Source organism: Coregonus clupeaformis, unplaced genomic scaffold (assembly GCF_020615455.1).
Source record: "Coregonus clupeaformis isolate EN_2021a unplaced genomic scaffold, ASM2061545v1 scaf1167, whole genome shotgun sequence".
Classification (NCBI taxonomy): Eukaryota; Metazoa; Chordata; class Actinopteri; order Salmoniformes; family Salmonidae; genus Coregonus; species Coregonus clupeaformis.
The window spans coordinates 8427-21331 of record NW_025534621.1 but is presented as its reverse complement, the minus strand read 5'-3'; the positions used below and the strand labels follow the sequence as shown (position 1 = coordinate 21331).

At 42.1% G+C, this 12905-nt stretch overlaps 1 pseudogene; it reads left to right on the top strand.

The window, feature by feature from the left end:
• Window positions 1-878: 878 nt before the first annotated feature.
• LOC123486357 lies at window positions 879-11448 on the top strand (annotated as a pseudogene).
• Window positions 11449-12905: the final 1457 nt, after the last annotated feature.

The following is a 12905-nucleotide window of genomic DNA, read 5'->3' as shown; positions in this document are numbered from 1 at the left end:
GTAGCACTTTATTTTACGATATAGACATGACCAAGCATTTATTCAAAATGACACCAAAAAGGTAATTACACAGTAACAACCTCTGAATTACAAGCACCACTAGACACCAATTGTGTTGATTAAGACGTTGATCGCTGACTTTGCATTTTGCTATGGGACCATTGTCGGAAGTTTCCTCCTAGTCGCAGTCGTCCAAGAAACTGCTCTTTCTCATCCATCCCTTCCTTCCCCCACAAACCTTGCACCTGACAACTTATGAAAAATGTATGAGTGATGGCTAAGATCACAACCAATGTCTTACCTCTCTCTCTCTCTCTCTCTCTCTCTCTCTCTCTCTCTCTCTCGCTCTCTCGCTCTCTCGCTCTCTCGCTCTCTCTCTCTCTTGCTCTCTCTCGCTCTGGGAGACTCAGCACTTCGTACTGCAGTGGACCTGCAGAGGGAGTTTGAATTACATCATAAATGTTGCTAACTGAAATCTGATCTGAGAATAATATCAACAGGAAGGAGGCACCAGAAAGAGGGGGAGGGGAAGAAGGAATGGATAGATCAAAGAAAGTTTAGTCTGTGAAAATTGGGGGTTTGCTAAGGGCGTGGTCTGCTGTAGTGTGTGTGTGTGTGTGTGTATGCGTCTATGCCCACTCTTGCGGGTGTTTGTGTGTGTGTGTCGGGTCTTTCTTGCCTCTGGCATTGAAAGGTCCTGGTGTAGTGTCTGGTTTGCTTAGATTACAGATTGTGACATTTGGCTCACGCGTGGGCGGGCTAGTAGAAATGTTCAAAGGTTGCTGACTGCTCAGTATAACTTGGTCAGACAGGACCAGGGAGACTTTACACCCAGCCAGGGAAGGAACTTTCACCTACACCGCAAGGTAAGACTGCTAGCCTTACACTTTTCTCTATACCATGTCAAGTTTAAAGTTCTTACCTGTCTCTCATATGGATTCCTTTGGATGTTAGCGATTGAGTGTGAGTATACTCACACAGCTGGTGTCTGTGTGTAAATGCACACTTGTTTGTACTTTTCCCATGTGAGGGGAGGAGTGTTTTGTATACAAACTATATGTGTGCCTGGAAGGCAGAAACTGAGTGGCTGGAAAACACATACTGGTATGTCAGCTGCTACATTTCCTGCTAGCCTGTTTCTCTGGAATTTTGATTTCCCCTACTTTCTGGCACAGTGAAGACAAACGAAGTGGGTCTGCTTATATGACAGAGTGTTAAAGTTCAGGATACGTTATATGACAGAGGGTTAAAGTTCAGGATGTAAATGTTGTTGTCAGTGTATGGTGACATCATGGTGGATTTATACAATATGAGCTCTGAGAGCCATTTTACATATTTATGATAGAACATTTGAGAAACACCATTCTCTATGAAAATAGCTTTATGCTATTCACAGTTTGTTTTCATAGAATGTGCCATGCAAAAAAAATATATTAGGAGAAGCCCCTTATAGATTATAGCGCAGGTGGACAACCCTTCTGGAGAACTTGGGTATGTAGGCTTTTGCTCCAATGTTGATTCAGTTAATCAAGGTCCTGGTGAGCAGTTGATCAGTAGAATAATTTATGATAGATTAGGATTAGAGTAAGGGGAAGTGAGAATAACATGGAGAAATACGAAGACGAACAGAGAAAGACAGAGATAACAGAGATAGAGACAGAAACCTGTAGATGATTCCCCTGCTGTTACAATGACCCAGTGACACAGAAAACTGGGATATGATATCTGAGTCAAACTGTGGAGTTGATCAGTAACATACAATGAATAGAAGCTATGAGGTCAGGCCCTAGTTTCCTGCATAGAATAGTTTTACAATGGTTGTAACCTAAATGCAACTTCAATTCAAGACATGACATTCAGAATTCATGTAAACATTACAGTTTTGAAAACATAGCTTGTCCCAAAAAGTAGTTCTCTTGCACAATTTATCCAGGTATGGGGTAAATTGAGCCGCGAAACAGGGTAAATTAAGCCGTCTACAAATTTCTGTACTGAATGAAATATAACCACTACCTTTTTAAAACCCATGTCTATCTTTATTTCCCCAAACACAATTAATCACATTCACTTTTTTAAAATCTTTTCATCATTTTAAGCATATTTTAACACAGGCTTAACACCTAACAAACAAACTTTTAACACTTATTGTTATCTCATATCCCAGCGACAATGCCTTGGATTACACAAAGGAACTAAACACATTAATTTGTTCAACTTGCCATTGGCTCAATTTTACCCAAAGGCAAACATTTTGACTATATTACTCTGCACAGCTACAAGGATGCGAATTTTCATGCTAGGTTTATAGACCTCATATTGAAGCTTATAGAGACCCCAATGATGTATAGAACAACCTTAAAAATGATCTACTTTGGTTTAGATGAAACCTCTAACACAATACATTTATTTTTATCAAAGACTCCACGAAATGATGACCTCTTCCTACATTTTAGGCCAAATTAATTTTGTGTATGGTTTCCTAGAAACAAGGGGTGCTCAACTTAACCCTTTTTCTCAACTTACCCCTCTCCTCTACCCATTGTTTCATATAACACCACTGACCCTCACTAGCTTGCGAAAACTGCAAACGTTGGTACATTCACAGTTAATGAATGACATTCGCAGAGAGAGAGAGAGAAATAAACGTATGTATCTAATCAGTTTTAGTGCAACCATGGTTAATGGTAAACAGCTTGGATGCTAACGATGCTCCTAACTGGAATCCTAACAATTAATTTACACTACCAAGGCTCAGTTCATACAGTTAATCTGACCAAGGGCCCATGATGGGCCATTTGAGGTGGACAAGGCAAAACCAGAAGAAGTAATGGTCTTATTTGCGGATAGTTGTCCATAGTAGACTGTAGAACATAATAGCCTGGAATACCTTTAGGGTCTCTGAGGTAATTTAGGCATTGTCTGACTCTTGTACTGATACCTGTAATGAGCAGAGGTGGCATCACATGTCCCAGAGTGGTGGGGCAATTTATTTACTTCCTGATTGTAACCAGATAAAACTCTGGAACCTTGTCAGGGACAAGTGAATTGAGCAGTTGGGCAAGTTTAACCTGCTCTAATGTTGCCCCATGTGATTTATTTTGACTGAAAACGACACAACTGTAATGAATTCCAGTAAGCCTAAAAATTGATCTTTCTGGTTTATCCCCATTGTTCTAAGTGAAAGTCGAACAATTTATGGCTTTCATAGCCGCGGGTAGTAGGGGTGCTGAGGGTGCTGCAGCACCGGCTGATGAATAAAACATGTGTTTTAACAATGAACTAGGCCTTTATTGCTCCTGTATGAGAAGACAAAAATGCTCCTCTGCGGTTCATTAAGTTCATTAAACTAAATCAGAAGTGGTGAAAAGTGCTGAGGCAAATGCCTGCTCACCACATGTTTGCCGGTGGCCCTGGTAATGAGTGATGTGATAGAGAGCTCAAAGATTACTATTTGCTTACACTTTGGTTATTATTTTACTACACCTCTCTCTCGCGCTCTCGCGCTCTCGCTCTCTCTCTCTCTCTCTCTCTCTCTCTCTCTCTCTCTGTCTCTCTCTCTCTCTCTCTCTCTCTCTCTCTCTCTCTCTCTCTCTCTGGCCAGCAGATGAAGCCAGTCTTTCTCCCAGCACTGTCCCGATCGCCCTCTGCGGCGGTACCCATGGCAATGAGATGTCGGGCGTGTACCTGGTGAGAGGAGCTGCAGAGGCAGAAACTGGAAAAGGCAGGGTCGGCGACCTTCGACCACAGTCATATCCAACCCACGTGCAGTCCAAGTGTGCAAAAGATACACCGACATGGACCTCAACCGTTGTTTCACCGACGCCATACTAAGGTATAGGTTGTCATAAGCACAAATGAAACTGTACATGCAAACAGTGTGATCCATAAAGGGATAACAACTACAAATGTATCCTAACTTCTTACCTCTAACAAGTATGGACCTGTTGGCAAATAACTATTCAGGTGTGAACTGTATGAATCAAAGATGAGTTCTTACAACTATGTAAAGAAGCCAATAATAACACAATGCATTGTAAAGAGACAAGGAAACATACACAATATAGCTTCAATATAATATATCCCTCTACTGTGGAGTCCGTGAATTAACAATGTGGTCATGGCAACATTTCTAGATATCTTTGGATATTGTTTTGGAACATTCTGAACCTTGCAGCCTGGGCTGGAATGTGCCTGGCCACCAAGGGCACTACTTATCTGAACAGTCTAATGCAGTTTTTGCAGAAATGGGACTATATCATAATGAATATTAGTTCTTAGTACTTAATTGATACTCAAGATTTACTCAACCTACAGAGCTAAAGGGATGGCATCCCAAAGAGTTGGTGGCATTTACTTCTCCCTCTCAGTCTCTCACCAGCAAAGATGAGTAGTTGGTATTCTCCCACGCCAAAGCGATACACCTTTCTTCTAGTATGCACACTCGTTCACGCTCTCGTTCTGTCCCCCTTCTCTCTCACTCTCTCCACACACATCCACCTCTCTCTCCCTCCCTAGTTCACCTGGACGGACGCCACCCCGTACGGGTGAGGCTGCCCAGAGCTGAACACTCTACTGGGGCCCAAGGGCAGCGTTGGGCCATGGACCCTGGTGTGTGACCTCCATAACACCACAGCAAACATGGGCCTCAGTCTGATCTCCTACTCTGACCAAGACTGGGTCATCTTGCACATCTATAGACAAATCCAGGTGACCAGAGCTTCAGTTCAATTCAATTACAAGGGAAACTGATCCAAGACCTGTACTTTGAAACAATGTCCCCTTCTCCTTAGTTGTACTGCCAGCCTCCAATGTGGGCCATCAAATATGCTCTCTAGGGTCAAAAGTGAATCTTAATCTGTTTCCGTGCGAGAGCATTAGATTAAAATGGAATGAAGATTGATCTGTTTTAAAGGGGAAGTGGATGGTTAATCTGACTGTTGCTGTCATTGAGACAATATGTAGATTGGAAGCATTACTGTCTGGAAGGGGAAGCAATTGATTCTGTCTGTTGCTGTCTCTAACCATCCACACTGTGTAAAAAAAAAATCATGACAGCTGTGATGGAAACAGGAAGTTTTGGTACAATTTTTAAATGCCGACAGATCATTTGTTCCTTCGATATGGTGGGATATTTTTGTGTCGATAAAATTAATAATGCGAGAAATGGCAGTGGAAACACATTGAATGCGCAAATATTGATATAATAACCATCATGTCTAAGTAAACTTGGAGTCACACGGTATATGGTGCGTGGTCCTCCCACTCCGCACTCGGGAAACTATGCAGTTTATTGGGTTACAGATGAAATTACTTATGATGAACTTCACAGGGTGGTGAAAGTGCACAGTGATATGATCTTGATGCTCCTTTCCAATAAATATGAGAGTCTGATTATGGTGACATGATGATCGATGCTTGACTGCCATTTGACAAATAACAAATATCCATAATAATCTAATAACGTAGACTAGCTTACCCACACAGCCTACCCACACAGCCTACCCGCACTGTATCCGCGAGCTGTTGTGCTGCTGTCTAGCAAGAGCGACAAATGCCAAGCACTGGTAGGTACATTTGCTATTTAACGCAACAGTTATGGTGACAAAACTATCTGTAGAGTTGAACATGTGATGGAAACACATTGTGTGCACTATTGTAAGGGTTGTGGTGAGGTGTGACCCATGTGCGTGCATGATAGAGAGTAGGCAGTAGGCAGAGATGTTGAAACAAGAATCTTTACAGGTGGTCCCGAAGCCAGGATACAAAATAACGGACTGAAATAATAAAGAAACAGGGAGAACACTTCGAGTACCTGTACATACTTCTCCGATCAGACCTGATTAGTACTGCTGAGCATAGAGAAACTAGCAGAGAAAACTGAACAAGGGAACACAGGGAAGTGAGGGCATAAATACAGGTGAACAGGTAGACACAGGTGACACCAATAGGATGATGATTAGTCCAGACTGTGAGTGAGGAGGTGCCTAAGGTTGTCGGAGGAGGACACCTAGTGGATCGCCCCGGAACTGCGACCCCCTCCTGTAACACACTATGTCATCATGCACTAATTTTTATCTGCAAGTCCGTTTGGCGGAAACACACCACTGGTGGGAAAATTGGCATATTGTCTTCATGCGGATTTAGAATATTCGTATGAAAATCTGTTGCCAATTGGATGGAAACTTAGCTACTGATACAATGCTGGCTGGACTTAATCAAAATTGGAGTGTATAATTTCAACATGACTCTATTGCTTTCTTAAAGGGGAAGCGCATGCACCATCTGACCCGGGTTTCTACGAGGAGAAGGGGCTTCATCTGACTTCTATAATCTGGGTTCTACGGGAGTGTAAAGATTAATCTGTTGTGTTCTCAGAGGAAGATAACCTCAGCGCCCGTGAGGTTTATCCTGCTGGATCTACCCTTAGCTGATGCCTACTCTCAGGACTCCTGGGCAAGCATGGCTTCTGTAAGTGTTTGTATTTGTGCTGTGTGTTCATGGGAAACACATCATGCAATCTTCTTCCTGTCATAGGAAACCAGTGTATTGTCAGTATGTTTTCCATTTACATGACAAACGTATTCATTCTGATGCTGTCACCCACAGCGATAGAGGTGGGACCTCAACCCCATGGTGTGGTCAGGCCGACATCTTCAACATCATGGAAGGAGGCGGTCGACCAGACACTAGGGGATTGGGTCCAGTGCTTCAACTCAGGTACTTCAACTCCCATCGTCCGTAAACATTGCTGAGCCCTCACATCGCCTACACGCAGAATACACCACCTCGATCATCGCTACCTAGCCTACTGCCTTGGTCAAGAACAAGAATAACATTAACATCATTCATATCTACAAGCATCAGCTCCCGTACCAGGAACAGATACAAGGAGATTTTCTTCATGCACATGGGCCACCAATTTCAACACTATGCTGTTGGTCTTCACTGCATTTATGGTTATTGGATTTTGCGTATTTTTTCCTATCGTGTGTACTATAACTGGCCTCTGCTCGTTTATGTAATGTATATGTACAGTGAGGGAAAAAAGGTATTTGATCCCCCTGCTGATTTTGTATGTTTTCCCACTGACAAAGAAATGATCAGTCTATAATTTTAACGGTAGGTTTATTTGAACAGTGAAAGACAGAATAACAACAAAAAAATCCCGAAAAAACGCATGTCAAAAAATGTTATAAATTGATTTGCATTTAAGAGGGAAATAAGTATTTGACCTCTCCAATCAGAAAGATTTCTGGCTCCATGTGTCTTTTATACAGGTAATGAGCTGAGATTAGGAGCACACTCAAAGGGAGTGCTCCTAATCTCAGTTTGTTACCTGTATAAAAGACACCACTGTCCACAGAAGCAATAAATCAATCAGATTCCAAACTCTCCACCATGGCCGAAGACCAAAGAGCTCTCCAAGGATTTCAGGGACAAAAGATTGTAGACCTACAAGGCTGGAATGGGCTAGAAGACCTTTGCCAACAGCTTGGTGAGAAGGTGACAACAGTTGGTGTGATTATTTGCAAATGGAAGAAACACAAAAGAACTGTCAATCTCCCTCGGCTTGGGGCTCCATGCAAGATCTCACCGCGTGGAGTTGCAATGATCATGAGAATGGTGAGGAATCAGCCCAGAACTACACCAGAGGATCTTGTCAATGATATCAAGGCAGCTGGGACCATAGTCACCAAGAAAACAATTGGTAACACACTACGCGTGAAGGACTGGAAATCCTGCAGCGCCCAGCAAGGTCTCCCCCTGCTCAAGAAAGCACGTATAGGGCCGTCTGAAGTTTGCCAATGAACATCTGAATGATTCAGAGGAGAAATGGGTGAAAGTGTTGTTGTCAGATGAGACCAAAATCGAGAGCTCTTTGGCATCAACTCAACTCGCCGTGTTTGGAGGAGGAGGAATGCTGCCTGACCCCAAGAACACCATCCCCACCGTCAAACATGGAGGTGGGAAACATTATGCTTTGGGGGGTGTTTTTTCTGCTAAGGGGACAGGAACAACTTCACCACATCAAAGGGACGATGGACAGGGCCATGTACCATCAAATCTTGGGGTGAGAACCTCCTTCCCTCAGCCAGGGCATTGAAAATGGGTCGTGGATGGGTATTCCAGCATGACAATTACCCAAAACACACGGCCAAGGGCAACAAAGGAGTGGCTCAAGAAGAAGCACATTAAGGTCCTGGAGTGGCCTATCCAGTCTCCAGACCTTAATCCATAGAAAATCTGTGGAGCGAGCTGAATGTTCGAGTTGCCAAACGTCGAGCCTCGAAACCTTAATGACTTGGAGAAGATCTGCAAAGAGGTAGTGGAACAAAACTCCTCCTGAGATGTGTTGCAAACCTGGTGGCCAACTACAAGAAAGTCGACCTCTGTGATTGCCAACAAGGGTTTTGCCACCAAGTACTAAGTAATGTTTTGCAGAGGGGTCAAATACTTATTTCCCTCATTAAATGCCAAATCAATTTATAAAAAAATTTTACATGCGTTTCTGGATTTTTAGTTGTTATTCTGTCTCTCACTGTTCAAATAAACCTACCATTAAAATTATAGACTGATCATTTCTTTGTTAGTGGGCAAACGAACAAAATCAGCAGGGGATCAAATACTTTTCCCTCACTGTATGTATCAAAGACAAGTTCCTTTCAAGAGAAATTACGTTTTCTATTCTATTCTAGTCATTAACCAAATACAAACCTTCTCTCATTCTCTCCTACCAGGAAGTGCCTTTGAAGGTGGTGAGGTGCACGATGTGTACACCTTTGTGAAGAGTATAGACTACCCAAGAGACCCAGAGACCAATCAAATCACTGCTGCCATACATCCCCAACTACAGGTTCAGGAACATTCTGCCGTTGTATATAATTGAACCTAGCTGCAGTTGGTTAAAGTCCTGTACATTAACCCTTCAATGCATAGCCCTAGGAAGTAGGGTCGCTGGGGGGGGGGGCAGCACCCCCTCATAAATTGGAAATAATTTTATGTAAATTGTAGGCTCTAAAAAAATGTTTTCTCCAAGATGATATTACTCCTGTCTGAACAGACATCAATAAAAATAATTAAAAATACTACACCAGAGAACATAATTTAGCTACAGAGGATAAATAGCTTTAAAAAAATAGCTGTGGACCACTTACAGTTGGGAAGTCCGCCAATTTGGGCAGCATGCAAATGTGCCAAATATAAACGGCTTGTTGAGTTGTGGCCATAGATACAAACCATTGAAGGATTTTGGAACCCTGACACTTTGACTGTTAAACTCCTTGGGTACACTAGCAATAACCGACAGTCCTGACCTGAATGGGAACTGCCATCTATGGATTATATTTCTATGGTTGGTTGAAGCTTTGTCACAAATTTCCCCGAAAAAGATACAATATCGAGAAAAACTTAGGTTTACTGTTTGAGCAAAGCAAATGCCTACTGCTGAAAAGAGGAGAAGAATATTTCTGTAGAAGCTAAAAAAATATATGTATTCTGAGTGAAAAGCACTTTATCAAAGAATACCGATATATTACTCACGAGCTCATCGGCCATCACCGGTGAGTTGCTATGCTCTTATCTTCATCATTTGGTGAATCAGTGATACTGAGAATATTATTTTGTAGCTTCTGTATGCCAATACTATATACTGTATATAATATATATCAGGGTTTCATTATGACAACTTGGCGCCTGACAAGTGATTGGGAAGATTTTTTATTTATCAGACATTTGAGAAATGTGCCGGTCATCCATATGCATTGGGTGCATAACCCATTAGGGAATCCATCAACGCAGCCAGCGCCCATCAATAAACTAAGACAGTAGCCTATCTGACAAGGATAAAGTAATACATGTTGGTGTTGTAACATGACGTATAATTACAAAGACACTATTCCTTGTGTTTCCATGTGTAGCATATGCAAAATGTATAGCCTATTGTTTTATTGTTATTTACTTTCCTAAAATAACAATTGTCCACCTCATGGTTCCAGCTGTCCGAGAGATTTCTGCAGTAGGTGCCAATCTGGGCATTGCATAGGCTTCATAGGCTTAGGCGTCCACTGTATGATATTAATTTGAAAATATAAAGGAAGAGAAGCTTAGGCCAAGCCCCCAGAGAGAGTGCCGGTGGCATGCTACGACACCACATGCATCTCTTTACCCTTGTCAGATAGGCTACTGTATCTGCTATACAGATATAGGCGTACAGAAGCAGACTCATTTCGTTATTTTTCTAAAGATAATCACTACATTGTTAGATTATAGGAGTAACCCTGGTAGGCCTGGTAGGCCACATCAGCTTCAACTGTCGGAGTTAGTTGGAGCACCATAGTGCACTGCCTTCATATCATAGGCCTTCAGTATAATGAATAAACAGCCACAACACACCAAATCTTTACAAAGTTTCAACATTTTATTAGGGTAATATCAAAAGTAAGTCAAGCCATTGTTATAGGGAAAAATGAGGAGAATATTATATAACGGCCAAACACAACATTACAGTTGGAGCTTAATTTGGCCCAAAGAAAATGGCTTCAACAGAATCAAACAAAACACTTGCTTGAACTTTGTTTAAACCTTCACATTTTGAACGTGTCTATTTGCGGTAAAATACAGGAGAAAGGCTGTGCTTCTACCATACCGAACACCTGACAGCAATAGGCTAAGGATATTTATTTTACAAAAGGCCTACCCATAACATACAGTATCTTAAAGTAATACAGAGTACATCATTAAAAAGGCAGAGCCCGAACTTAATTTAACCAACATAAAATGTATCAACAGAATGTACAAAAAAACCACGTTTCACATATTTAAAAACTGGTTTAGATTAATAAATAGGCCTACAATAATAACAATTACTATTTACATTTTAGTCATTTGGAGACGCTCTTCAGTTAGTGATGTACCATTTTCTTACTGGCCCTGGGAATCAAACCCCAACCCTTGCGTTGCAAGCGCCATGCTCTATCACGGAGTGTTCTGGGCCAATAATGATAAAACAAATTCTTATGAATATAAAACATTTATATAGTTCCAAAGTCTGCATCCTACCTGGAATAGCCGCGGTTGCCTGAATTTTGACATTTGTTTCAGACTCTGCTAAAAAAATCCCCATGTGTGAGACTCCTAAAACTTGGTCTGCTTCAACTGTATGCCAGTACACAAATGTGATTATAGATGCGTGGCAATGCTTTATGATAAAGGGACCCCCCCAAAGCATGCTGATGTGACTCTTTCTCTCCACCGTGACTTCTGCCTCCTCCCCATCCGGGAGATCCAATGTTCCTGATGTTTTCTGGGAGATAGTGAAGTACTTGAAGGAGAAGAAGTCCTCCATCCCTACTTTATGAATCGAGTGTGCATACTATGAGAAGTGTATTCCTTCCACCGGACCGAAAGATGACTCCGACTATCCCCCCTTTGCAAGTGAAGAGAGATTGATGAAGGAAGGAGGAAAAGAGACAACTGAAGAGCGGGAGAATCAAAGGGAAAAAATGCACAGAACCACTTAAGAATTACTAACTAGTCTAACCTCATTTTCAATTGATTTTTTATTCCATTCTTTTAATCATCACTAAATGACCTCTGGGAATACTGTATGTGAGAAATTATGCACAGTTCAATGCAATGATCTAGTATTTCAATTAAACATGTACATTTTGTTTAATTAGTTGTCTTCAGTGATGTAATGTGCATTTCACTGCTCTGTTTAATCTTTGTGTTCTCGAGGTACAGACCACGAATTTTCCTTTAAGATATTTAATGCGGAAAAAGTTTACAAGGTACACTATATATACAAAAAAGTATGTGGACACCCCTTCAAATTAGTGTTTTGCAATACTTCAGCCACACTCGGTTGCTGACGAGTTGTATAAAATCGAACACACGCTCTAGCAATCTCCATAGACAAACATTGGCGTAGAATGGCCTACTGAAGAGCTCAGTGAAGGTTTCTGAATGTGGCACCGTCAGATGCCACCTTTTCCAACACTAAGTCAGTTCTTCAAATTTCTCCCCTGCTAGTGCTGCCCCGGTCTACTGTGGGTGCTGTCATGAAGTGGAGACGTCTAGCACCCGGCTCAGCGTCAGCGTGATAAGCTCACACCGAACGGGACCGCCGAAAGCTGAAGCCCCACAGCGTGTAGTAAAAATCGTCTAGTCTCCTCGGTACAACTTTCTTCCGGAAAGTTGGGGCTCAAACTGCCTCTGGAAGCAACTTCAGCACAATAACTGATTCGTCGGGACGGCGAAATGGTTTCAATGCCGAGCAGCCGCATATAGCCTAAAGATCACCTTGCGCACATTGGTGGAGGAATAATGGGAGGATTGGTTCGAGGAATAGCCTGGTCTGGGGCTGTTTTTTTTTTTCGGGCCAGGCCCCTTAGTTCCAGTGAAGGGAAATCTTAACACTTTACAGTGTAGCTCAATTGGTAGAGCATGGCGCGCAGCGACGCCAGGGTAGTGGGTTTGATCCCCGGACCACCCTAACGTAAAAATGTATGCACACATTACTGTAAGTCAATTTGGATAAAAGTGTCTGCTAAATGGCATGTTCTTATTATTATTATACCAATACATTCTAACCAACTTCATGTCTCTGTGTGGCTGAATGAAGCAATTTCCTGTAGCAGTATTTATCTGTAAATCCTTCCCAGAAGAGTGGAGGCTGTTATGGCATGAGAAGTTAACTCCATATTAATGCCCATGATTTTGGAATTAGATGTTCGAAGCAGGTGTCCACATGCCTTTGGTCATGTAGTGTATGAATGCAGAATGTCGTCATGCAGAAATGAGGTTGAAGTTGGCATGAAGTTGGATGATTGATAGGTGATTTGTAGAATGAAAGCATCTTGGTAGACGTCGTCAGAGGTGGTGTCATGTTGTATCCAGAGGAACCC